We start from the raw sequence: 7386 nt of genomic DNA on the forward strand, positions 1-7386 counted from the left end.
CTCACAAGACTGTAATTTATTTTCACAGGAAAAAGCATTTATATTTTACAGCAGAAAATGTCTGCCATATCTAGCAGTGAATGTGTAAAACGTGATGAACTACTTTCTCCTGAAAACATTTTTTCATGAGGAAGACAGTAAGAAAAAAGTGTTTTTGGGTCCTTACTCTATATATTCAGATTCAAGAACTCTAGGGAAATACTATCACTATAAAAAAAAAAAACTTTTTCTACAGCATTAACAAGGATTTCACCTTTACTAAAGGAATTTATATTTAAATAACCAAGAAGGGTGTGTTACCTGCAAATAAGTCTCTATGGCTTGGAATTTTTTTTTGAAATTTGTGTAAATTATTTTTAAGTAAAGCCCAATGAGCCTCTTCTTAAGTGAAACCATTATTTTCTTCTCTGCTTCATCCCCCTCCACCCACTCCTTTACACTCTTCTTTCTAGCAAAGAGATTAAGCTATGAAACAACAAAGGGAAGTATTACCAAAAGCTGCAATGTCCTAGCCTACAATCTGCCTGCTCAAAAAGCTCAAGAATTTAAGTGGCTATTCAAGAGCTGGTCACAAGCTCAGCCAATCAGTAGCCAGCATTCTGATTCCTGCCCAGCAACAGGAGACAGACAATAAGGTCAGAAAAACATAGTTAAAACCTGGATTCACAACACTTCAGTGAGGTTCTTTGTCTGATAAAAGTAATCTAGAACATAATTGCATAAAATTCTAAGTCCATAAATATACATTAAATATACCATATAAATAAATTAAAATAAGATAAAAGGTATAAATCTTATTTATTTTCATTTAAAGAATGTTTCCAGAAATATAAATCCATTCCCTACCTGGGGAATGAGTCAAACATGGACAATGCATAACAAGAACATACTTTTCTACACAATGGGTTAGAATCTGCAAAATTCAAATGTAAATTTCTTTTTAAAATTCCATAGTCCTTAATGTTTATAAAACATTTATACTAAAAATCCAGCAAAACCTTAAATCCAAACAACTAACAAGATTATTTTCATACCCACCTACCTCTATTGTTACAGATTTCCAATTCCAAAAATTAATTGTGTTCTGGATCCAAAGGTTTACTATGGATAGCATTATAAAGTGTTTTGTTGTCTACTGCACTTATTTAGTTTGATTCATCTAATGAAATTAAAATGTGATTCTTGATAACCTGTATTAAGTGTTGTAAGTACAATTACTACATTCTTTTCTCCTTAACTGCCCTTGGCAGCAGGTTACAAAAAGGTTATGAGCTCTCCCCTTTTGAAGAAATAAAGCAAATGTGTATATTACATAGTAAATACTCATGTAAATTGAAGGGAAATTTTTCCTATATTACATCATTCTACAGTCCTTTAAATGTAAAATTATAAAATAAAAATAGGAAATCTGTCATCAGAATTTTTTTTCCTCAAATTTACTACCTATAAAATTTTCTTAGTAATAAACAAGTTTTTTAAATAAACCTCATTTTTTTCTCCTTCAATTACAGATAAACCCTGTAATTTTTCAAACACACCCAAGAGGGAGCTTGCTGCAGCCATACTCTTAGTTTATATAATCTCCCCATAGGAAAAATAAATCAGCAGCTGCTTGAATGCTTCAGTCCTGCGAGAGAACTGAAATTCACTGTCTGATTGGCTCAAAGCCGTAGTTGCCTAAACCAATCAGACATCAGCAACACGTACCTTGCCCGGCAACAAGGGAAGCAGATGAGGGCAAGTGCTCTACCAAGAATCCAAACGGTGTGAAATTAAAGGTGAATGATGAAATTGACACATATTCGTAATATACCCCCAGATTCTTTGCTTCAATAACAGGTCTATGGTCGGGTTTTTCAGAGTAAATAAACAAGGATCTATACTACTGCTTTCCAAGAACTGCCTTAACTAACAAAACAATAGTTAAGTACCAGGACTGTAGGGTCAAAACGCGCACACACACATAAAACACTATGTTAATTCAAAGTATGGATACTTGATGAAGTATATTTAAAAATAAAACTTTAGCAAAAATTTGCAAAATGTTAAGCAAAGCTATTTAAGTGGACTTGACACTTCTTTGACACAGTTACTCCAATTAAATTCATGCTGTTAACTGACATTAGTATAAATAACATTATTCTGAATAATGGGATGCTGAAAATAATTTTTATTCAGATCTGAGTTTCTGTTAAATGGCTTAAATAAATATTAGTCAATAGGCTTGACTAATAATGGCTTACTCCTAAATAATCACTTTATGCTGAGGATTCCTAGCCTCTAGAGGCTCTGCTACTGAGTTCTTTAAGAATCCCATTGTCAGTTGAGAACTGTGTGATTTTACTTTGCATTCCTAAATTTTACTTGAGAATTCTGCAATAGTCCTGGAAATAAAACCATAAAGAAGAATCAGTGTGTTCCACAGTAAATGTTAATAATCTGTGTACTGTTTACTGCCCATTAATGAAGACTGGTGAGACTTCTAGTGCAGTGATTCATCCTCTTGATACTTATCTGCTCAAATTTAGTATACAGACTTGCTAAATTTTTCTCTTAAATACTGGATATCTTGTCATCTCTGTCAATAATTATTTTTCTAAAACTGTAGTAAAACAAAATCACTACTTCTGTTAAAATTCCCGCAAAGATTTTCATCTTGTTTCCAAACTTCTCTCTCCCAGCCACTCACAAAGCACTGGCAATATTTACTTGAGGATCCAGAGTCCCTTATAGCTCACAATTCTTCATTTCTACTATGCTATGGTTCTTCTCTCACATGCATAAAAACACTGTCAATGGCTATTCCTACCACACTTTAAAAAACGTTAATTGGTGAAATCTGTTCCTTACCTAATACTCACAAATTCAGTAAAGTATTGAATGTTCATAATATTTGACACAACAAATAACCCCTTCTGCCTGTCATCAAGCTAATGATATAAAAATATGTAATGGAATATCCCCTAGGAAACAGGGAGTTTGCTTTACCAACAATTCCTTGGACAAAGCAGGAGCAAATCAATATTGGTTATGCACATTAAACCAGAATGGTCACTACAGTCTAACTTGTTGCATTCACTGATATTGATCTTTTGAGAAATTCTAAGGTAGTCTACATGAAAAAATGCAAGATACCTTAAAATCACTTCTCCAAGTGCATTCTGGGGATCATTCTGTTATACAGGCAAAGTCAAATTAATTGACCTGATCCAACAAATGCAATTTTAGAACACACTTACCAAATTACACCCCCTTAGAAAATTAGCCAGTTATCCATCAGAGCCCTACCCACTAGCTTATCCCACTCACCAAATTCCACCAGCAATGAGTAAAGTTACAGAAGGCCATGTATTTTATTTCCTCAGGAATTTAAGAACCACTTGTCCAAAATTTTTCACACTTTACCTGGGTGAATTAAAACACTCAGAATGATTTAGGACAAGTTGAAAGATGTAAATCCTTCAAATGCCAGGAAACAGCTCTTACTTTTCTTATTGACCCAACCTAAGGAGAAAGAACGGAGAGCTTACTTTCTGTGTCAGTCAGCTTTCACTAGGTGATAATGCAGTATGAAAAAAAAATTTTTATTGGCTAATAACTAAGATTCTTCTTCATTCTAAGTCATAGGCTGAAGGAGCAGCAACTGTTCCCCCACCCCCTGCAATTCCAGGTCTTGTGGCAGAGAAAAAATCCACAATGACAGAACCATACAGTACACAATGGTTTTAAAGCTTTTTCTTAGACATAGTACACACTACTTTCACTCACATTCCATTGGCTAAAGCCAAGTTAGACATTAAGAGGGTAGACAAGAAAAAAGCTCTCACGGGGAAAGATTTCATGTCACATGGCAAAAGGCAGGGATATATAATCTTACCAGAACAAGAATAACAGTGAACTATATAATCTACCACACCTCAAAAATACATAATTATAAAATCTTAGCACAACAAAGATTTCTAAACTAACAAAACTGAATCTACTCCATGTTCCAGCATTACCATAACAGTTGTCATAGGATAAATCACCGAAACTCTCTAGATTTCACGTCGCTCAACTGTAAAACTGAGGTTAGACCAGATGGTTGCTAAGTTTGATTCTAGCTCAAATTTTGTATTATTTTACTAATGTCTAGCTATACTGATGCTCTTTTATAATTAATTTCTCATTATGAAATACAGTGAACATGCAAGATATAAAGTCTGATATAATGAACGTATGTGTACCCATTATCCAGATAAATTAAAAACAAAGCCCTCTGTATAACACTACCAGATAGCATACTCCTCCTTCCCCATCCCCAACTCCTTAACACAAAGATAAGCATAATCTTGAACTTGATGTTTATTATTCCCAGGCATACCTTATACTTTTTCTATATTATAAATTCCCCTTTTCATTAATGAAACAACACACCTTAAAGGGATAAAAGGAACTGACATTTATCAAGGGGTAATTATATGTCAGGCCCTAAACCAAGGCATATTCTTTTCCCATTTATTTAAGTGACAGGTTATACAAATTCAACTTTACATCTGAATTAATACATCAATAACCATGCTGCTATCATTCATTCCATTACACAGATAATAATTAACTTAGTAAGGTCAACAGACACCCAATTTCAGCATGGAGTTGTCTTCATTGCATATGAACCTTTCTTATGCATTTCATCCTTTAAATTTTGCAACCAGGGAGTGTTCTAGCATTCAAAATGCTAAGCGATAAACTATACTGTATTTACCACAATTTTCTTCTCTATCTCTTTGAAAATGGAAGAGTCATTTAATATAATTGCTAAGGCCCATCCACACAGTAAATGAGTTCTGACAGTACACACTCAATTTCACCACCCTGCAGACAGGTTCATATATTAGCTCCAACAGTATTACCAAGAGGTTCTTAAACATTCAAGTATCTTTTTAAAAGTAACTTTTCATTAAGTCATCCAAGCAAATAACAACAGAACTCACTCAACAAACCAGAGAGGGTTTCCTCAATCTTATACAGAGCATCTAAGAAAAACCCACAGCTAACATCATACTTGATAGTGAAAGACAGAAAGCTTTCACCCTAAGATCAAAAACAAGACAAAATGTCTGCTCTTAGCACTTCTATTTGGCACTGACTAGAGGTTCTAGCCAGGACAATTAGGCAAGAACACGAAATAAAGGTCATGCACCTTGAAAACAAAAAAGTGAAACTACCTCAACTTGCAGATGATAAAATCCTGTACATAGAAAATCCTAAGGAATCCACTAAAAATTGTATCAGAACCAGTAAATGAGTCTAGAAGGTTGCAAGACATAAGATCAAGATATTAAAAAAACTGTTGTATTTGTATACACTTGCAATGAACAATTTAAGAATGAAATTAAGAAAACAATTCCATTTACAACAGCATCAAAAATAATAAATTTAATAAAAAGTACAAAACTTAATACTCTAAAAAACTACAAAACATTGAAGAAATTAAAGAAGACCTAAATAAACAGAAAGATACCTTAACCTCTTGAATCAAAAGTCTTAATATTAACATGTCACTACTCTCGAAACTGATCTACTGATTCAAGGCAAAGCCTTGGCTAGGGTTGAGGGTTGGGGTAGAAATGAGGAATGGCTGCTAAAACGTACAGGATTTCTTTATAATGTAATAAAAATGTTCTAAAATTAATCGTGGTGATGGTGGCACAACTGTGTGAATATTTCAAAAACCACTGAGTTATATACTTTAAACGGGTGAACTGTATGGTATGCGAACTACATCTCAATAAACCTGTTATTTTTTTTTAAATAGCAAAACTAGAGTTGAGTATTTTTTCATTTATTTTTAACCTATGACTTTCACTGAGTCACACTTTCAAGATGGACAAAACAACTATACCAAAAGAACTGAGTACCGGTTCCTACTTTAGGGAATTTACATTTCTAGGCCAACAAGTATACGTGTAATTATACTAGTGATAAAAGGCAATATACAGAAAATAACAGCAATCCTGTTCTCCATGTGTTCATCTTAGATAAGCCAATTACTTTTTTTCCCTTTCCTAAATGGGACATAATTCTAGGATACGTTTATCTCACAGGATGGTAATAATGGGCAAGAGATACTCATATAAAAGAACAAAACAAATTGTATCAACAAAAACAGTACTGAGCATGGTGCAAATGAACACTCCAGGTACATATACGAATAAAGTCTTCTACACATGGAAAATGCAATTAACCATCTTTACCAAAAGGACTAGGAAGTCTTAAGTGAAGCAGGAGCATTCCCTTTTATTATAAACTGGCACTATAACCAAAAGGCCTTACACGTAATTAATGATAATATTTATAAATGAGGTATACTTACTGAACTTTCTGGAGTTACATAAAGCTTTGTCACATTTTATCAATACTGTCTTTATTCAATATGAAGTGTCTTGCCACTGTATTTACCAGTACTTTACATGTATCTTTCTAGAAATAATTATTAGGGGAGGTAATGGGGGGATGGGTGAAACAGGTGAAAGGGATCAAGAGGTACAAACTACAAGTTACAAAATAAATAAGTCACAGGGAAGTAATGTCACAGCACAGAGAATATAGTCAATAATATTGTAATCACTTTGGTGTGCAACATATAATAATATCGAATCATATGTTTTACACCTGAAATATATAAAATTGTAAGTCAACTATACTTCAATATTTTTAAAAAAGAAATAATTAGTATAAATTGACTGAAATACCTATGTTTAATGGAACACTTTCGCACAACTCATCATGTATTTAGCATAAGATTAATACATTTTAAGTGTCCAAGCTACATTGTCAGAAAACATCTTAAAATATGCTGGTATCATTATGACGTACTTCAGAAGTCATTTAACAAAAGAACAAAAAATAAAGTAAGTAGCCTGGAATAATATTTATGAGCTATACAGTGTCTGGCATATAGTATACACTTACTTAGTAAATACTGACTAAAAGAATAATAGGCTATATACATACAACTAAAATCAAAAATAATTCTTAAGCGAAAAAGCTAAATTATTCTTTATAAAGCAAAGGTAGGAATCTAGAATATTTCTGACAGAATTGCAAACTAACATGCTGGCATGTTCAAATACAGCAGGTTTACATACAGAGGTCAGTCTTCCTTTGAGGAGTCAGAATGCTTACTTACTAACAAAAAGTAACATATGCCTACTTACACAAAATGCTGCCTCTGACAGGATGCAATACATAGCACCATTAAAATTAATCTAATCTGACATGAGAGACATTTTTCAAGGCTCATAAAACTTGTTTAGATAGTTGATTTTACATTTCAAAAACTAAAATACCGTTTTGAAAGAAATCTACTTCTGCTTATTACTACATAATGATGAAAATCCTCTA

The 7386-nt window shown here is 33.1% G+C and overlaps 1 protein-coding gene across 5 annotated transcripts in view; it reads right to left on the bottom strand.

Annotated features, from left to right (window-relative positions):
* The window catches only part of ATF7IP (activating transcription factor 7 interacting protein), a 117098-nt gene that overhangs the window by 72167 nt on the left and 37545 nt on the right, over positions 1 to 7386 (bottom strand). The window contains exon 1 of one of the 5 annotated variants that reach the window (XM_082421986.1): positions 3406 to 7381. The exons of the other annotated variants lie outside the window; for them this stretch is intronic. The gene's annotated coding sequence lies outside the window, so the exon portion shown is untranslated. Of the gene's footprint in view, positions 1 to 3405; positions 7382 to 7386 lie in introns of those variants that run through there. 5 annotated transcript variants of the gene reach the window in all.

Source organism: Balaenoptera physalus, assembly GCF_965194825.1.
Source record: "Balaenoptera physalus genome assembly, chromosome: 13".
NCBI lineage: Eukaryota > Metazoa > Chordata > Mammalia > Artiodactyla > Balaenopteridae > Balaenoptera > Balaenoptera physalus.